The 21,986-nt window shown below is 36.2% G+C and overlaps 1 protein-coding gene across 17 annotated transcripts in view; it reads left to right on the plus strand.

Annotated features, from left to right (window-relative positions):
- Nucleotides 1-21,986, plus strand: part of PDE4D (phosphodiesterase 4D) — a 1,115,543-nt gene that overhangs the window by 755,796 nt on the left and 337,761 nt on the right. The gene's annotated exons all lie outside the window — the stretch shown is intronic.

The raw sequence follows: 21,986 nt of genomic DNA on the forward strand, positions 1-21,986 counted from the left end.
TAACTAGGAAAAACAGAAGACACAGAAAAATCTGTGATTTCCTTCTTTGCTCTAGTGTTTTAGATATTTACAAGAAAAAGATTGATTCTTCACACAGTTTTTGTTTCTGATTGGTTAGTCTGTAGCACTGCAAGCTATTTCACCAATAGCAAATGGAGGTGAAATTGTCTGCAAAATCTCAAGAATAGGTCTTCCTTCTTTAGACCAAATGTAACATATGTAGAAACTACTAGGCCTTTATAAAAGTATGCGTTAAATTTGGATTAAAATGTGTTCTGATTTACTCGCATAGAAAATATTCAAAGTTTAGATTAAAATAATTCACAAGAATTATTTATTTGTTTTAGGCAGTGTGAAAGATAGTACCCTTGGAATATTTTAGGGAGCTATAAATTACAAAATTCCCTGGTAAAAATGCGTAAGCAAACTTTGAAAGGGATAAATAAAAATTGGCAGTTAAAGGTGTAAGTAGTACTTCCTTACTACTAGATGTACATCTACTTTTACTTCAAAACAAAATAAATACCATTTATTTTTATTAATTATGTTAATTTGTTACAGTTAAGACTGCTTCAACATTAGAAATTATATGCCTACTCTATGCTTTACTTTCTACTGAATGCACTTCTCATGTTTATTATTTGCATCTCATGCTTATTATGTGCTAAGATGTATGCTCATCAAAGATTTGTAAGCATTACTGTGCATATTTCCAATAGATGGTAGTTTCTAGACACTTCTTATCGTTGAGATCTGATAACAAGTTTCTAAATACCATAAATATCAAATTGCTGGGTAAGGCGAAAACAATAGCGTGTTGGACTAAAGAATTTCAGAAATCTCAGGAAATGCAGAGTTTAAGCTCTACCATATGATTTGTAGATATATTATGAAATTTGCCTTCTTCGTATGCCAAAGATATTTTCCTTTTCCTTGGTCAATTTGATCCTTTCAGAAATACAACAAGCACTGGAATGTCTAAGGATGAGTTTTCTATGTATTTAAAGGCCCTGTGTTTGTAGTTCTAACAAGTTTCTTTCATAATGAGTTTAAGAGGTGAGGGTGACATCCAGAATAGCCATCATGGGCCAATCTCCTTTGAAACCTGAGAGACTTTGTCCCTCACATATTTGCTTTTAATTTGAATATTAATTGCCCATAAAATAATTAATTTTTTATATATACTGTCTTCATTGTTCTGTGGATCCTATTTTCTCTCTCCCTTTGGACTATAAATTCCTTGAGGCCAGAGGCTCCCTTACATGCGAGGAGAATGCCATTAATGCGTGTTCAATGCAGCATCTTGCTACACTCTCTTAGTTGGTGTCACCCTTTTATTTGTAAAATCAACTTGGTGATATGATCAGAGCCTATCATAGGCCAGGAGTCCAGTGGAAGGTTAAGGAGCTAGGACAGCAGTTGGACACTCTCATGTCACATTTTCAGAGATCTCTCAGTGCTTAAAAAAAAGAGAGTATGCATTCAATCACAGCAATATACTGACAATAATGAAAAAAAGATGCTTATTGTACAGCTTTAAACTTTTAACAGACCACACCACCTCAAATGCACCATGAGTCAAAGTATTTATGTATGTGTACACCCACACACACACACACACACACACACTCTACATTTATTTCTGAACGGCACAATTTCATTTCACAGCATTCCTGGAGTCAAAAGTGTTAAGCTATTTGATGTAAACATTTAAACTATACCACAATTTTGCAACCCAGTTTTTGTATTTCTTTATTTCTTTTTTAACATAGGAGATCTTTAAAACATGGAAGTAATTTAAGCTTATCTTGACCTTTGAGAGGCTTTAGACATAATTCCACTATTGAAGCAACTGAAATAACTAGGTGTTAACCAACATTTCTTTGTTGAGTTTCTCCTTTACAAGTTTGTTTGTTTAATAAAAAAATTTTGTATTTTGTAAAATCCCCACACGTGTCTGGTAGAGTGTTATTTTTTTCTTTGAAGATTGAATGGATATTACACATGATACTGGTGATGCACTTGGGTTTAAGCTGGAATATTTGTCTCTGGCATTGTTTTCACTCCCTGGTGGCATTCAGGATGAAGGAAAGCCAAGTCTGTAAAGAGTCTGATTTTTTAAAGTAACAGTAAATCATACGTATTTGATGAGTGTTGATCCCTGAGAAATACAACCTTGGGCAGTTATGCTTAAAATAGATTTGAAAGTCGTTTTTCAGCGGTGACGAGTTTTTGCCTTTTATGGATAAAATGTACTTACAGAGAAAGCCAAATATAATTAATATGTAGCTTATTAAGCTAAATTTGACTTGATGCAGAAACACAGAGAGTCAGAGACAGACAGAGAGAGAAAGAGGATTACATCCTAAGGAGGCTAATTTTCCTCTGTGGACCTGGAATAAGAATCAATCATTACTTTAGAGCCACACCTCTCATGTCTGTCTTAGAGGAGAGAGAGAGGGGAATGATGTGCTTATGTTAGATTTGAGAAAGTAATGTCAGTGAGTGAACTCATGTTGAAGGTTTGAATATAGTACCTCAAAAAATTGGGAAGAAAATGATATGGGAAGCGAAGAACGAACAAGGAGCTAGGACTTAGCAGATTGGTGGGCTCTGACAACTCCCCAGGGGAACACTAGGACATTTTGTTTTTTAAAAATGTTATTGTTTAAAGTTATAGTAACAGTCAAGGAAACTTGAAATAGCAAGTTACTCTTCTAGAGATGGTCTTGTCTTCCAACCAGAACAAATCACAAAACTTTCTGCTTTCTGTCTTCTCAAAAAGGAATGTTAAGAGGAACATATTATATGGGGACTGTGGAGTGAGTATTGTACAAATAGAGGAGAACACCATCCAAGGTACCTTGAAGTTCAGGGTAGAGGTGATTTCACTAACATCCCACAGACCAGAAACAAAGTATGCTCTAGTTTTCCTTCCCCTTACACTAATAGGCATCATGGAATATACTACATTATTGACTATTTGCTGAAACAAACAACTCTAGATAAACTTAAATCACCTCCTGTGCAAATCTTGGACAGTTATGCTCAAATCCACAACTTTGATCTGGAGATTTTTAAGTAGCAGTTATTTGCAGGGACAATTGGAAAATACTGTCTCTTAGCTACTCTTTGTTCCTACTGAAACTGAAGTGTAGCACATCAATGGCTGTCAAATTAAACTCAGTTTGCCCACTAGAAAATGCTGGCTAGAGCCCAAGTCTTAGAAAGAGAAAGGAGTGCCACCCACAAATCAGTAAGCTAGGATGTAACTTTCTAAGTATCACATTAGCACCTCCTGTTGTATGGCATTAAAAAAAATTTTTTTGTAAAGCATTTCAGATGTAACAGATGTTAATAACTGCTCCTTTTAGTGTTCTGTTCCGTAGCTCATCTCATTCAATTTTTTAGGTTAAGTGAAGAGGATGGGTATAATTACCACCAAATAAGAGAAGAATTGCAGGTTCAGGGATCAGAGGCTACACAACACACATGTGGTCAGAAGTCCAGAGTAAGAGTAATAAGTTTTAAATTGTATTGGGAACTTATTATGTGCCAGACAGTGTTCCCAGGGCTTACATACATTATCTCATTTCATCCCACAAAACAACCCCACAAGGGGGACTGGCGTTGCCTTTTTCTTACAGATAAGGAAACTGGGCAGAGAGAGTTTAAGAAACTTGCCCAAGTTTGAACCTTGGCAGGCTGTCCTAGAGGCTAGGCTTCTAGTCACTTTGCCACCTCCCGTTTCCTGATCACATCTTCTCATCACCGCACAAGGAGAAGCTCCAAAATGAGAGGTGTCATTCTAATAGACTTTACTAGCCTCATTGAACTCAACTCAGAATCTTCTTCTGAAGAAAGAACACTTGTAAATTTGGTGTAGAACAGGGCTTAGTGATGGATCAAAATATAAAGTTATCAAATAACATCTGAACAGATAGCCTCATCCACCAGAGGGCAGACAGCAAAAGCAAGAAGAACTACAATCCTGCAGGCTGTGGAACACAAACCACATTCACAGAAAGATAGACAAGATGAAAAGGCAGAGAGCTATGTACCAGATGAAGGGACAAGATAAAACCCCAGAAAAACAACTAAATGAAGTGGAGATAGGCAACCTTCCAGAAAAAGAATTCAGAAAAATGATAGTGAAGATGATCCTGGACCTCGGAAAAACAATGGAGGCAAAGATCAAGAAGATGCAGGAAGTGTTTAACAGAGACCTAGAAGAATTAAAGAACAAACAAACAGAGATGAACAATACAATAACTGAAATGAAAACTACACTAGAAGGAATCAATAGCAGAATAACTGAGGCAGAAGAACAGATAAGTGACCTGGAAGACAGAATGGTGGAATTCACTGCTGCAGAACAGAAAAAAGAAAAAAGAATGAAAAGAAAAGAAGACAGCCTAAGAGACCTCTGGGACAACATTAAATACCACAACGTTCGCGTTATAGGGGTCCCAGAAGGAGAAGAGAGAGAGAAAGGACCCAAGAAAATATTTGAAGAGATTATAGTCGAAAACTTCCCTAACATGGGAAAGGAAATAGCCACCCAAGTCCAGGAAGTGCAGCAAGTCCCATACAGGATAAACTCAAGGAGAAACACGCCGAGACACATAGTAATCAAATTGGCAAAAATTAAAGAAAAAGAAAAATTACTGAAAGCAGCAAGGGAAAAAACACAAATAACATACAAGGGAACTCCCATAAGGTTAACAGCTGACTGCCCAGCAGAAACGCTACAAGCCAGAAGGGAGTGGCATGATATACTTAAAGTGATGAAAGTGAAGAACCTACAACCAAGATTACTCTCCCTGGCAAGGATCTCATTCAGATTCGATGGAGAAATCAAAACCTTTACAGACAAGCAAAAGCTAAGAGAATTCAGCACCACCAAACCAGCTCTACAACAAATGGTAAAGGAACTTCTCTAAGTGGGAAACACAAGAGAAGAAAAGGACCTACAAAAACAACCCAAAACAATTCAGAAAATGGTCATAGGAACATACATATCGATAATTACCTTAAACGTGAATGGATTAAATGCTCCAACCAAAAGACACAGGCTTGCTGAATGGATACAAAAACAAGACCCATATATATGCTGTCTACAAGAGACCCACTTCAGACCTAGGGACACATCCAGACTGAAAGTGAGGGTATGGAAAAAGATATTCCATGCAAATGGAAATCAAAAGAAGGCTGGAGTAGCAATACTCATATCAGATAAAATAGACTTTAAAATAAAGAATGTTACAAGAGACAAGGAAGGACACTACATAATGATCAAGGGATCAATCCAAGAAGAATATATAACAATTATAAATATATATGCACCCAACATAGGAGCACCTCAATACATGAGGCAACTGCTAACAGCTGTAAAAGAGGAAATCAACAGTAACACAATGATAGTGGGGGACTTTAACACCTCACTTACACCAATGGACAGATCATCCAAAATGAAAATAAATAAGGAAACAGAAGCTTTAAATGACACAATAGACCAGATAGATTTAATTGATATTTATAGGACATTCCATCCAAAAACAACAGATTACACTTTCTTCTCAAGTGCGCACGGAACATTCTCCAGGAAAGATCACATCTTGAGTCACAAATCAAGCCTCAGTAAATTTAAGAAAATTGAAATCATATCAAGCATCTTTTCTGACCACAACGCTATGAGATTAGAAATGAATTACAGGGGAAAAAAACGTAAAAAACACAAACACATGGAAGCTAAAAACTATGTTACTAAATAACCAAGAGATCACTGAAAAAATCGAAGAGGAAATTAAAAAATACCTAGAGACAAATGACAATGAAAACACGACAATCCAAAACCTATGGGATGCAGCAAAAGCAGTTCTAAGAGGGAAGTTTATAGCTATACAAGCCTACCTCAAGAAACAAGAAAAATCTCAAATAAACAATCTAACCTTACACCTAAAGGAACCAGGGAAAGAAGAACAAACAAAACCCAAAGTTAGCAGAAGGAAAGAAATCATAAAAATCAGAGCAGAAATAAATGAAATAGAAACAAAGAAAACAATAGCAAAGATCAATAAAACTAAAAGCTGGTTCCTTGAGAAGATAAACAAAATTGATAAACCATTAGCCAGACTCATCAAGAAAAAGAGGGAGAGGACTCAAATCAATAAAATTAGAAATGAAAAAGGAGGAATTACAACAGACACCGCAGAAATACAAAGCATCCTAAGAGACTACTACAAGCAACTCTATGCCAATAAAATGGACAACCTGGAAGAAATGGACAAATTCTTAGAAAGGTATAACCTTCCAAGACTGAACCAGGAAGAAATAGAAAATATGAACAGACCAATCACAAGTAATGAAATTGAAACTGTGATTAAAAAATCTTCCAACAAACAAAAGTCCAGGACCAGATGGCTTCACAGGTGAATTCTATCAAACATTTAGAGAAGAGCTAACACCCATCCTTTTCAAACTCTTCCAAAAAACTGCAGAGGAAGGAACACTCCCCAACTCATTCTCTGAGGCCACCATCACCCTGATACCAAAACCAGACAAAGATACTACACAAAAAGAAAATTACAGACCAGTATCACTGATGAATATAGATGCAAAACTCCTCAACCAAATACTAGCAAACAGAATCCAACAACACATTAAAAGGATCATACACCATGATCAAGTGGGATTTATCCCAGGGATGCAAGGATTCTTCAATATACGCAAATCAATCAATGTGATACACCATATAAACGAACTGAAGGATAAAAACCATATGATCATCTCACTAGCTGCAGAAAAAGCTTTTGACAAAATTCAACACCCATTTATGATAAAAACTCTCCAGAAAGTGGGCATAGAGGGAACCTACCTCAACATGATAAAGGCCATATACAACAAACCCACAGCAAACATCATTCTCAATGGTGAAAAACTGAAAGCATTTCCTCTAAGACCAGGAACAAGACAAGGATGTCCACTCTCACCACTGTTATTCAACATAGTTTTGGAAGTCCTAGCCTTGGCAATCAGAGAAGAAAAATAAATAAAAGGAATACAAATTGGAAAAGAAGAAGTAAAATTGTCACTGTTTGCAGATGACATGATACCATACATAGAGAATCCTGAAGATGCCACTAGAAAACCACTAGAGCTAATCAATGAATTTGGTAAAGTTGCAGGATACAAAATTAATGCACAGAAATCTCTTACATTCCTATATGCTAATGATGAAAAACCTGAAAGTGACATTAAGTAAACACTCCCATTTACCATTGCAAAAAAAGTTTAAAATACCTAGGAATAAACCTACCTAGGGAGACAAAAGACCTGTATGCAGAAAACTATAGGACACTGCTGAAAGAAATTAAAGATGATACAAACAGATGGAGAGTTATACCATATTCTTGGGTTGGAAGAATCAGTGTTGTGAAAATGACTATACTTCCCAAAGCAATCTACAGATTCAATGCAATCCTTATCAAATTACCAATGGCATTTTTTATGGAACTAGAACAAAAAATCTTAAAATTTGTATGGAGACACAAAAGACCCCAAATAGCCAAAGCAGTCTTGAGGGAAAAAAACATTGCTGGAGGAATCAGACTCCCTGACTTCAGACTATACTATAAAGCTACAGTAATCAAGACAATATGGTACTGGCACAAAAACAGAAACATAGATCAATGGAACAAGATAGAAAGCCCAGAGGGAAACCCACGCACCTATGGTCAACTAATCTATGACAAAGGGGGCAAGGATATACAATGGAGAAAAGACAGCCTCTTCAACAAGTGGTGCTGGGAAAACTGGACAGCTACATGTAAAAGAATGAAATTAGAACACTCCCTAACACCATACACCAAAATAAACTCAAAGTGGATTAGAGACCTAAATGTAAGACCGGATACTATAAAACTCTTAGTGGAAAACATAGGAAGAACACTCTTTGACATCAATCACAGCAAGATCTGTTTTGATCCACCTCCTAGAGAAATGGAAATAAAAACAAAAATAAACAAATGGGACCTAATGAAACTTAAAGTCTTTTGCACAGCAAAGGAAACCATAAACAAGACGAAAAGACAACCCTCAGAATGGGAGAAAATATTTGCAGATGAATCAACAGACAAAGGATTAATCTCCCAAATATATAAACAGGTCATGCAGCTCAATAGTAAAAAAAGAAACAACTCAAACCAAAAATGGGCAGAAGACCTTAATAGACATTTCTCCAAAGAAGACATACAGATGACCAAGAAGCTCATGAAAAGCTGCTCAACATCACCAATTATTAGAGAAATGCAAATCAAAACTACAATGAGGTATCACCTCACACCAGTTAGAATGGGCATCATCAGAAAATCTACAAACAACAAATGCTGGAGAGGGTGTGGAGAAAAGGGAACCCTCTTGCACTGTTGGTGGAATGTAAACTGATACAGCCACTACGGAGAACAGTATGGAGGTTCCTTAAGAAACTAAAAATAGAATTACCATATGATTTAGCAATCCCACTACTGGGCATATACCCAGAGAAAACCGTAATTCAAAAAGACACATGCACCCCAATGTTCTTTGCAGCACTATTTACAATAACCAGGTCATGGAAGCAACCTAAATGCCCATTGACAGATGAATGGATAAAGAAGATGTGGTACATATATACGATGGAATATTACTCAGCCATGAAAAGGAACGAAATTGGGTCATTTGTTGATATGTGGATGGATCTAGAGACTGTCATACAGAGTGAAGTAAGTGTAAGTCAGAAAGAGAAAAACAAATATCATATATTAACGCATATATGTGGAACCTAGAAAAATGGTACAGATGAACCGGTTTGCAGGGCAGAAATTGAGACACAGATGTAGAGAACAAACGTATGGACACGAAGGGGGGGAAAGCCGCTGGGTGGTGGTGGTGGTGGTGTGATGAATTGGGCTATTGGAATTGACATGTATACACTGATGTGTATAAAATTGATGACTAATAAGAACCTGCTGTATAAAAATAAAAAAAAAAAATAATATCTGAACAGTCTTCTAACCTAATTGAGATTGGCTTAAAGTAGTGTTAAGCAAACGCATCAAAATATGTGTTTCTTATGGAAAAAAAAAAGGAAACTAATCAGTGGTTTTATGTGCTTCTCTCCTCTCCCTGGGTTTTGCTTCATCAGCTTCCATCTGGCCTACTTCTTGTGGCCAAAAACACTGGTCATGTGGTCGTATTTTACTGCCAAAATGTTGCTCCTTGGCCAGCTGTTCAGAGGAGCCAGAAGATTCTCTGAGGTACAGAGGTCAACTTCATCCCGTCTCATGCCTATTTATTCCATTGGCATTGTCTTGAATGTAGAAACATCATTCTTAATGATATTCCAAATCGTGAGTAATATTACCTAAATTGAAGATGAGTAAAATAGTTTCCTTATAGGCAACACAACAGTCATTATGAGAATAACATCATGGTTAACGACCATTGCACATTGTGGGAGGGGGCAGGGTATAGGAGGGAGACTTTGGCTTTAGAGCCAAACAGACCAAGCTTGAATGCCAGCTCTGCTGCTTTCTTAACTGGGTAATTTCCTAACCTCCATTAGCATATTCCCAGTCTGTAAGTGGAAAATAAAAATGTCTGCTTTAATGGGCCAGTGTGCCCTTAAATGAAATATGTACATAAAAGTTGGCCTGCCTACCATCTCTTTAATAGCATTTTCTACATTTCCCTTAGGGTTTCACCAATTCTTTGATGCTTCTCTTGTAAATTACATAGTGGTTAACTGTTATCATTGGAACCACTCTTGGTTAACAGAATAGCACAATACAGCTCTCCTATAAACAATTATCTTATAAGCAACTTGCACATAGAAAAATAGCCTCACCTTGACAAGGTGCCGGGTACAGTGATTAAGAGCTGGTTGGCTCTCCAGCTGCACTGCTGAGGTTGAAATGTCAACACTTTTACAGCTCCGAGACATTGGTCAAGCTACTTCACTTCAGACTGCCTTAGTTTTCTCATCTGTTAAATGGGAGGGTGTGAGGATTAAGTGTGTTAGCCATAGGTCATGCCTGACACATAGACAACACTAAAATTAATTTTACTTAGTAGTAATACATACTAGAATGTAAGCTCCATGTGGCAGCAATTTTTGTCTTTTTTTACCACCTCTGCATTGCCAGTGCCTGGAAGGGTGTGTGGCATATAGTAGATGCTTGGTGTATACGTATTGAATGAATGAACCGATCAGCCAATGTTTTTAGGCCCCTGACAAGAGTAAGGACACTCTGCTTTCTTTCCCCGTATCATGGCACAGAGACTTAAAGCTGAAGAGACGTCAGAGTTCGTCAGCTCAAACCCATCACCCAGCATTGAAAAGCCTGAAGACCTCTCTAGCTCTTAAGTAGGTGAAGTCAATCTAATGCAAAAGACAGACATTCCAAGAGCAACAAATGTGTAAGCGACATTCCAAAAAGAAAGCCTGGGAGAGAACCTGAGAAAGAGGAACTTTGTGCTGGGCTAGAGGAACACACTCTGTAAGAACTAATGTGACCATGAATAAAACACTCGAATGCATTCATTCAGAGACTGTTTGTTAAATGCCAATGATAAGCCTGGTCAGTGGCATGCTGGTAAATGTTAACTGCCAGTTCTCTGTGAAGACACCAAAAAAGCTTATTTGTAGTATTTGCTGATTTCTGTGACAAAAATTCTCCCACCAGCCCATTTCAAGCCACAGAGGTCACTAAATATGCAGTTGGTGAGAGATGCAGAATGGCACATATAGGTACAATAGACGTAAATGACCTCAAGAACATAGATAATAGTAAAGTGTAGTCAAATTATTAAGTGATGAGTTTTGAATATTTAATACCATTTTTTTAACATAATTTATTTAATTGTAAGTTTAAATAATTTAATTTTTATAGTCACTAGGTATAACAACTGACTTAGAAATACTCCTGAAAATTTAACAGTTCACTTTTGCCAACTAGTGTGGATGGTTCCAACACAGCCCTGTGCCTGGTGCTTTATTAGCCACGTAAAAATATTTATCTTACATTGGGGATAAAATGAAGAGGAAAGTGGTTGGGGGATGGGTCTTTGCTCTCATAAAGCTTACTTTCTAGTGGAGGAAGGCAGAAAATAAACAACAAAATGAAATAAAATAGGGACTGCAGTGGAAGATTCTGCTTGGGGAACTCAAGGGAGCCTTCATGGAGAAAATGTCAATATGTAAGTTGAAACATTTTCATTCCATACATCCGTGGGTACATTTGCAGTCCTAGGCAGACAAGGCATAACTTAGATTGCATCAAGTTGATGAAACTATATGGGTATTGACCTCATTACTGACTGTGTTCTTGGTCAGATCAGACTCCAATCTCTTGAGTGAATTTGCCTTTGCTTCACCTTTATTGTAAAAATATACGGAATACAAGAAGGAGATCGAAGAGAAGGAGCGATTTACACAATCCAAGAACCTATACTAGATTCACACACAAAAAAGAAAAAGGAATCCAAACATAACAACAAAGATAGTCATCAAATCACAAGAGAACAAAAGAAGAAGAAAGGAACAAAAAAGACCTACAAAAACAACCCCAAAACAATTTACAAAATGGCAATAAGAACATGCATTCATTAACCACTTTAAATGTAAATGGACTAAATACCCAATCAAAAGACATTAAGTGGCTGAATGGAGAGAGTGTATTTTGAATTACATTTTTTCATCTAATCCTCAAAAGGTTTCATATGTAGAGGATATTGAAGCAAAAAAATTGCAAGTTAAAAATTGATAACAGTAATATGTCATATACTAATACTTTTTTTTGTTCATGTGGCTGTCCACGTCTGTCCCCAAAACATGGATGTCATAAGCTAAGAGTAATTATGTGATGAATTTTTTTTTAATATTTGTTTATTTTATTTATTTATTTATTTTTGGCTGCATTGGATCTTAGTTGCAGCATGCAGGATCTTCATTGCAGCACGCGGGCTCTTCATTGAGGCGCAGGCTCTCTAGTTGTGGCGTGTGGGCTCCAGAGCACGTGGGCTCTGTAGTTTGTGACATGCGAGCTCTCTAGTTGAGGCATGCGGGTTTAGTTGCCCTGTGGCATGTGGGATCTTAGTTCCCCAACCAGGGATCGAACCCACGTCCCCTGCATTGGAAGGCAGATTCGTAACCACTGGACCACCAGGGAAGTCTCAGTGTGATGAATTTTTGATCTTCAAAACTAATCATACAAATGTAAAATCTTGGATTAGAAGGAAAGCTAGCCAAACCAAACTTTTCTCTAACACATACATTTTTTGGATGGTACCTTTAAGTATTAGGCTTCTAATGCTTGTTGCTTGATCCCTTTTGGCAATTAACTTGTCTTTAATTGATTTGTGGATGATCTACTGAAAATTGTTATGAGTAACGGAATGTAATGGCAGAATTTGTTTATATAGGATAACAAAGTAGATTGGCTGGGAGGAGAGGTTTAACTCTGTAAAATATCCTTGGTTTTCAGAGATTTTTCTTTTTACATATGGCAGTGTTTAGATAGAGAATGAAAAACTAGCTGAATCTGATTAGTGTTCTCATCCAAAGGGAAGATTGATGTCCTATTTAAGAATCACATTAGCTTGATGACGTAAATACATTCTCTAGTGAAAGGGTGGTCCCTTTAGGGGAGAGAAAAACATAGCAAGAAAATCCTTCTGCCATCTTTGGTTTGTACTTTACAAAAAGCTCTCATCTGTGGGTTCCACAAAGTATCGCTCCCCTGATATCAGATGAACTACAAGAGGAAAACATTTTATCACTCACATAACTATTTTATTTTTATAATATTACTGTTTCCTAGAAAATGACTAGATATTTCCCTGCCAAAGCTTTCCTTAGCTCTTTGTCATAAACTTCAAAATGTCTTGAGCAAAGGTGGTTGCCTGTTGCCAGTGGTACTGCTGCCAGTGGGCATGGTTTTGCCCTGTCTTCCCTTGTCAAGGATAAGAATGACCCTCACAACTTCTGTTGTATGTACTGCTTTCCTAAGCCTTGGCTGAGATACTTGAGAAACATCCTGGTTTCTGAGAAACGTCAGAACCTGAGAACCTGAGAAACATCAGGTTTCTCCTGCTAAAGAAATCCATGTGAGCTGAGGCAACAGAAACATCAGGGACATAGGACTTGCAGAAATGCCAAGAAAGGGGAAGAAGAAGTTATTGGCTGGGGAGGCAATATCTTGTGTTTCGGAATGAACTTAAGAAGCTTAATGTTTACGTTAGCCCTCTATGACTTAAAAAAAAAAAGTATCTTGCCTTCCCAGTGTTGGTTAAAAAGGGAGAGGCTCTCTTTCTCTGTCCAGTTATTTCTGTGTAACCCTTAGCACTCTGCGAGATTCTAATTGGTTATTATAGGTGTGAATGTGCTACTAGGTGAGAAAAAAAAATGCTTAACCATTTTTACTCATATAACCAGTAGTCAGCTGCCAAGGATACCCCTTCATGCTTCCCTTCAGTCACTCTAATTCCAAAGATAACCACTATATTAACTTCCAAGAGCATAGATTTGTTTTGCCAGTTTTGTGCTTTTATGAATGGAATTATACAATACAAGCTCTTCTGTTTTGGCTTCTTTTGGTCAACAATGTGATAGTGAGATTCATCCATATTCTTTTGTGTGGTTATAGATTGTTCATTCTCATTGTGATAGTATTGCATTGAGTAAATTTACTGCAAATTACTATTGTTGGTGGATACTTGGGTATTCCAGTTTGAGGCAACTATGAATAGAGCTGCTCTGAACATTTTAGGATATGTCACTTGTTAAACAAATTTGCATGCAGTATGTGTAAGTTTGTGTGCATACACATAAGTTCGGTATATCTCAAGGAGTAGAATTTTGGGGTTGTAGGTTATGGGTTATGTTCTCAGATATTGCCAAATAGATTTCCAAAGTGACTGTACCATTCATATAATCCCCAAAGCAGTGTTCCAGTTTTCCACATCATCACCAATGAGGTATTCCACTTTCAATGACAGCATCTTAATAAATGATTACTTCATAATAGCAATGTTGTCAAATACCTTTTATTTACAGAGATGGATCTTCTGATTGATTGGACCCGTTTTTCCAGGAATAATATGGGTAATAGTGAGATATTCATACTGTATTTCTCCTCCTGAAGAATAACACATAACTGTGAAATAACTGACTATAGTAGGAAATTTGGCCTGTTGTGCAGAAATAGAACTTTCCCTCTCTTTGACCCATATTTAGTTTAAGTCTATGATCTTATTCTTACATTTCATCCATATTCATTTGTCAACCCAATAATAATCATTGTTATCAAAATCAATTAGTGATCTTTTATTCTATTTTAAAATTTCCGTCTCCTATTTTTTATTTCTAGTTATATATCTTGTGCTGAGTTTAAGTCAGGTTTTCTCTTCCATAAATTATTTCTTGGAAAAGTTGTCTTGGACGTTTCCTAAGTCAACTTAACCTGTTTAAACATGTTAGTACATAGGCAATGTAAGTCAAGATACAATAAATGTGTATTGCTTTTTTCAAAGATTTTTTTCAACTCATGCACTTAAAGCAGTTTTTTTCTTTTGTTCTCTTTCCTCTGTCTTTGACATTATTATTTTTTTTTAATGTCAAGATTCTGCTGACATATAAAATCCTGTTTTGTATGTCATTGCCTCTAAAGTTCATCATAAACTGATTGATGATATCAGTCTTACTTCTAGTTTATCAAGTAAGCAAGCTGACCCAGGTTCAGTTTGTACCATGTCAAAATGTAATCATTAATTTCTCAAGGATGATTGGAGAAATGTAGCGTGTGTAATAACTGTGGGTCCTATTTCTTGAAGCTTTCAAAATCCAGTCCTAACGTCCTCTAATTGGTGGCATATTAGGTAGAATAAAAAGGAAAGTTATGGCAGTATAAATGTATTCTAGGGGTTTCATGACATGAAATAATATATACTTTATTACCAGACAGATACTTGAAATCATGAATTTTGAAAAGTTAGTGTCAGAAATTGGGAAAGGAATTCAGGATTTATAATGTTCTCTTTTAAAATTTAGTCTCTGCCTTAGTGGCTTCTGGATGTTGTTATATTTGAAATTTACTTTTAGATTCCTCAGAAATGATGTTTTCCTAAAAATATAATCCTTAGAACCAACTTTTCTCAGTGCCTAAGTAACTCCCTGGGTCTGGCTAGAAGTTGTATTAATTTTTTCAGTTCACTAAGATATTGTTTCCAATACAAACCAAATAGCTTCTTCAAATGGCTAACTGTTTGATCAGTGATAAATTAAAATTTATTATGTGGCATGATAAAGTCCACAGGATTCATTTGACCCAATATTTCAACCTATCACACATTTCAGCCAAACTACTAAAGAAAAGCAAAACGACTAATCCTGGTTATCAACTCCCTGTTGTCCTGTCTGCTGCCAGGGTGATAACAAGATACAAAATATCCAAATTCAGACAGAAAGAGGTTCGCTAGGGACAAGGATCATCCTCTAAGTAGATAATCAGCCCCATATTCATTGAATACCGATTGATCCACCTGGCATGATGGAGTTCAACCTCCACTGGAGGAACTTATTCTGAGAAGGTGCCTTATGTTGGAATCTGACAGCAAAATAAACCTGGGAAAATAAACAAAGGACGTGCTCTGTTTTTCAGGGCTTATTTTTACCTTGGAAATGTTTTTTCTTTCTTTTTTTTCAATCATTTTACTATATTTGAATAAATATCTAGCTTAGGCCCAGCACCAGAAACTGCAGGGGGACTTAGGCTTTTGCTGAAAAGAACAAGGCAACTTATAATCAAATACTAAATTCTGTGGCTTAGGCCAGGGCCTCTCAAAACTGAATGTACACACTTAATTCCTGGGGATCTTGTTAAAATGCCGGTTCTGGCTGAGTGGGTCTAGGGTAGGGCCTGATACTGCGTCTCTGACAAGCTCCAGGATGGTGTCGATGCTACTAATCCAGTTTGAGTAGAAAGGGTTTTTAGGATGTAGATGTTAGAGTAAATCATTTTCAGATGAAGTAAATTTTGCACATAAAATACAAATATCTTGCTCCATGTGAAATCGGTATAAAAAAGTCATGCTTTTAGTAGAATCCAACAGTAATCCTAATTCTTATTAGCGTAGAAGAGATTTCATAATATAATAAACAGATGCACAAACAAAATATTTAGACACTGGAAATAAATCATGGGGACTTCTGAAAATACTTAAAATAAATACATATCTACAGCATTTAATGATTTACTCCTGCTTGACAGAAGCAGTCTTAACATGACACTATTGAGAGGAAACACTGAAAATGTAAGCTATTTTTTTTTTAAATGTTCAGAATGAGGTTGCCAAGGCATCTGATTTTGCATCAAAAAGTTAGTTAATGAATCTTCATTTTCTGTGACTGATTTAAGCCACTGAAAAAGAGTCCCGAGATATATCTAAAGTAAGAATTAGAGAGGTTGAGAAATCTGGCCCCATCCACCCGTATCATTTCCATTCTCTGAGAGGAATTTGTCATGCTTCTGAGAATGCTGTCATCCTACGCCATTAGAAATATCAGGAAGTCTATGTTACAAACTTAATGATCACTGGCCACTTTTCAAGCATTTTATTTATCCTTTACTATTGGTGACAGTCAGTGAACTAAGAGAAGAAGGGAAGGCATGGGCCAGTGCCTCTTTCAGTTTTCCTTGTTTGGCAATGAAAACTAAGTAATGACTGAATAAGTAGAAAGTTATTTTTTATTGTAACACACTCAGCAAAAAAGTCCTTCCCATAACCCATTCTGTATATTGTATGAAGACATAATATAGTGTTTAATACTCAAATCCAATCTCAGACTTCAATTATCTACCATTTATTATATATTTCACCATGCAAAATATAATTTCTTATTTTTACTATAAATTTTCTTTATTATCATTGTGATGAAGTCCCAACACACAGTGTTTCTTTAGGTTACATTTATATGATGATCAAAATATGAACTATATCAGTTTTTGCGTGGAAGACTGGCAACCAGCTGAACTAGATTTCCATTCTTATCTTGGCTTATTATATATCAGGCAAGTTACTTCTCTGAGTCTTAGCCTTCTCATGTGAAATTGAGTATATAGACTGTATAATTACTATGTCCCTCTAAGTTTATAGAAATAGCATTATGGAGGTGTAAGAAAACTATAAATGACCCTGGATATATGCCCAAATATTTCTCCATACATCAAGCATGCATTCATTAAATCAACACCAAGCCTGGGAAAGATCAAAGAGCAGTTCAATGTCCTTCGGAACTTATGTTCAATTCCATCATTCATTGAACAAATGTCTATTGAGAACATATAATCTGCTACATGTATGAAGTCTCAAAATGTATGCTTTCAACTCTGATATCTGTTGTTTAAATCGGGGGTTGGCAGACTTTCAAAAGTGACTCTGTTGCTAACATTACTCTTCTGAATAATAATAACTATTAACAATAACTACTACTCAGAAGAAGAAGAATTATTCTTCTGAGTATAAGCAGGAAGTATGTATAGTATAAGCAGGAAGTAAGTATAAGCAGGAAGATGGATATGAAGATGAAGACTAATTCTTACCTTATGATGTGTGTTCTGGGGTTCCAAGAAAGATACCTCCCTAATGTCTACTCTCAAATGGATTAATGTGAAATTAATGGGCTGTTTACTTGCCCAGTTGGTTCAACTGGTTTATGTGCAACTATTAACAATTTAAACCCTGCCACATTGTCAAAATAAAAATTTAGGTACTATTAAGGTAAACTTGTTCATTCTAAAGTTTCAATTTAATAAATGAGAGAAATAAAAAGGCTTAGTAAAAATTATATGAAGAAGCAAGTCCAAATATGGTAATTTACAATTCAAAGGAGAAAGGTATTTGTCATTTCTCAAGAGCCAATAGACCACAAAACGTCACCATTAAAGATGAATGCAAGCACTGGGAGAAATGACACAGATAAGAGACGCCATATGTTTTAGATTCTGGAATTCTTCAGAGATAAGGAATGAAGCTGAGCCTTTTCCTGGATGGATCTCGATAAAATGAGAGGTAATGCTAAGTATAAAACTATGTGTTTACAAAATTCTTTCCCACTAAGATCTCAGAAATATTTAAATTCATAAGAAATATCCATATTGTTTTTAAGTACCTGTTAGACAACAAACTGTTACCTAGAAAGAGAGTGTGTAGAACATCACGCATTTAAAGTGAGTAGTTTAGCTTTATGGTTGAACAGAGATTCCTTTGTTCAAATTGTGGCTTTCCCATTTGCAAGTGTATGACATTTATTAAATTTCTTAAATATACTCTGTTTCAGTTGCCTCTGCATCTACGTCATTAACTGCCATGAGTATTAAGAAAGATAAGGGAAGTATAGCCCTTACACCAGTGCTTGGCATATAGTAAGCAATCAGCTTGTGCTAGTTATCGTTATTCACAAGAGTAGGCTACAGATTTCTTTCCATCAAAGGTAAATTTAAGTGTGAATAGGAAGCTTGTTTATGAGACAAGACTGATTCTCTGTTTTTTTATCTATGGTGCCCATTATTTAAAAAAAAGAAGATGAAATAACAATCACCAACCATTGACCCTTTTAGAATGGGTGGAACTTATGCTATGCATGTGTACATGCATATGTGCAAATATGCGTATATTTGGATATATATGTGTGTGTTTGTGTGTACATACATACATACCACTGCCAGGAAAGTTGGATTTCTAGTATCAAGTAACTATTCTGAAATGTCTTCATATCTAGTAACTATTCCGAAATGTCTGTCGAGACCCAGCCAAGTGTCGTGTATGCAATTGGTGTTCAACATATATTTGCAGAATTTAACTTTTTAAAAAATTTCAGATCACTATTATTGCTTTTTCTACTTGTAAAACAATTACAATAACCCCTTGGCTTTTGTGATTTGAGCTATTATGTGGAACTCTGGGGCTTCATGACAGGTAGTAATTTGATCCCTAGTACAACCAAGCTCTTCTGTGGATTTAAGTTACTTAACTATGGAATGAGCCAGTATCCGCATCACAATATGGTTTCCTCATTCTCCATTCCTCCTTGCCAATGCAATAACTGTGAAGTGGTAAACACATTGTATCTGTAGAATAATGGCCCCCAGAAGAAAGCTGACTGTTGATCTAGACCTGGGCTATCCAACAAGATAGCCAGTAGCCACGGAACCCTTGAACTGTGGCTAACCCAAGGGAGAGGTGCTGTAAGTGTAAAATGCACAGAAGATTTCACATACTTAGTATGAACACAAGTGAAAACTCTCTCACTAGTAATTTTTATATTGATTACAGGTATAAATAGTAAATTTTGCACATTTTGGGTTAAATAAAATATATTATTAAAATTAACTTTGCCTGGTTTTTCAAAAATCTTTTTTGTCATGTGGCTTTTAGAACATTTAAAATTATATGTTTGGCTCTCTTTTGTGGTTTATATTGTATTTCTATTGGACAGCCCTGATTTAGACAGAAGTGACAAGAAAGAAAACAGCTAAGAAAATGATAATTCTTAGAAAAATGATAAAAATTATGAAATTTAAAATGATTAATGAGAGCACATTCTATGAACCAGTCCCCCATAGTCCACCATATGTTTGTTTTCAGAAAAAAAAAACATTGGGGAATTTTTCATAGAGCATTCCAGTCAGTGTAAAATTGCTCATCCAGGGAGAATTAAAACTTTAGCAAACCAGTGCTGTTAATGGAAGTGAGATTCTAGGAAAGGCAAGAAGGCTGAAAACATTTCCATAAAGTAACAAGTGGTAAAAGCACCAATGAGAGTATTTATTTATTTTACTAAATTTTCTAAGGGAAAATTATACCCTATAGTGATATTAGTAAATTTGGAGGTTTGTGAAGATGCATTTGAATGTCAAGGATATAATGCAGTTTTCCCCAGTATTTTTAAATTTAATGATCTTTTGTTAACCTCAAGACATCGAGGCTTAGAGCAGGTCAGCAACTCTTTCAAGGCTGCACAGCAATTCTGAGCTGTAACAGGAACTCAGATCTGAGTGACTCCCAAGCTCATGTGACAAAGTGTACCCATGAGATCTTGGTTTCTGGAACCACTCTGCAAAATAATGCTCGTATGCTCAAATAGTTTTAAGAAAAGCTGCCTATTCTGTTTCCTTCTCAAACATTATCCATTCATTAGCATATTAAAGGTACTGGTAAGTACTGAAAAACTTTGCTATATTTTTTTCTCAAACTTATTTTATCACATAACATCTGTTCCCCTTCATATGCATCTGTATATCATATATCACCTATGTATTCTAGAACTAACCTAGAGAACACTATTTGGAAATGCTAAAATATATTCAGCTGCCTCCTATCATCTTTCATTATTGATTACTAGGGAAAATGAGAAGATCTAAAATAGTCAGGAAAATATATACTTTAATGTTCTGGTGGCTCACTTCTAACTTGATCAGAGAATCAAACCTAAGATTTAAAAATATACTTAGACATATTTCTTGGTTATTCTTACATCCATAGTGTGTGATCTAGAGAGATTGAAAGAAAGCTCTCTTTAGACTGATCACCTGTCTAGGAGTCTGTTTGCACTGGACAAACTGTAGGACTTACATGCAATGAAGCTACACTTCTGAGTAAGAACTTCCTGGGATTTGGAAAAGCATTGGCAAGATAACAAATACATCATCACCATCAAAAATGTAAACTGTTGCACAACTGGTGCTGGTTACATGCTGGACAGAAGTTTCATAGTGTATCTCTTATTTTACATTATTTTTTAATTTTCTGACTTTTTTTCCTATAAATTGTGCTAAAAACGCCATCAGGGATCATGAAAATAGACTGTCATTAATAGTTGCTATAGCAGTGATACATTTGTAAGAGTTTAAGTCAAAAATAAAACCTTGTTGTTATTTAGCTATTCTGTATGCTGAAATTAAGCATTTCTCAGGGGCACCTCTGCCCTCAGTCTGTCCCCTGGTGCCTTGGACACTGCATACTTACACTGGGGTTTCCAAGTAGTATCGTAATCATACTACTTTTATGTCCACCATACTCTGATTATCTTGGATTCAAAATATGACCCTCTACCTTCTATACAGAAAGAAACAATTTAGGAACATGAGCTCCATGGTAACAAGTTTCAAGAGCTAATCGTGTGCATTCTCTCAGCCCTGCTTCGCCAGACACTTTTGAGATAACCAGCTCGTTTAGATTTGACACTTGAATGAATCCTAAAATAAACAAAGATATGAGATTGTTGGGCCTTGATTTCCTTGTGCAGAATTTAGTTCATTGAGAGGACTGTTTTCACCAAGTCATATGCTAAGACTATAACAGAAGACCTTTGCACTGATGTAAGTTATTACTGATGGGAATTGTGGACCTAGATGCTAGCTTTAGGTTTTGTTTTGACTGTGCCACATACCTTGGATCCCTATCTTTGCCTCTGTAGCATAGGGCTGTTTTTCTCTTTCCTACTCATCTCACAAGTGTGCCATGTGGTTCAAATTAGATCATGCTTGCGAAATAACATAGGGATGTGTAGTATCATCATGGGATGCAACATTTGCTGGTGGGCATCGTACATGAATGGAACCTTATAGAATCCTTGCTTGAGAGACTGTCTGAAAGATTCACACGAAATCATATATGAGACCAGTGGTTCTTGTGATTTTTAACCTATGAACTTTCCCGAGTCTCTTCCCACAACATCCCTCCCCACTACCAAAGAAATGCAGTTTACAGCCATGTGTTTTGTAACATGAATGAAGATGGGAATGAAGATGGTTGGAAAGAGGGTCCACAAGATGGGGAAAGATCCCCATGCCATTCCTAGCTTTGAGCTAATGCCCCTATGACCTCTTAAAATTTCTCCATGCCCCCTCAAAATTCCCCAAGAATACGTTGGAGGCAGAAAAATTGAC

This window comes from Balaenoptera physalus (assembly GCF_965194825.1).
Source record: "Balaenoptera physalus genome assembly, chromosome: 3".
Classification (NCBI taxonomy): Eukaryota; Metazoa; Chordata; class Mammalia; order Artiodactyla; family Balaenopteridae; genus Balaenoptera; species Balaenoptera physalus.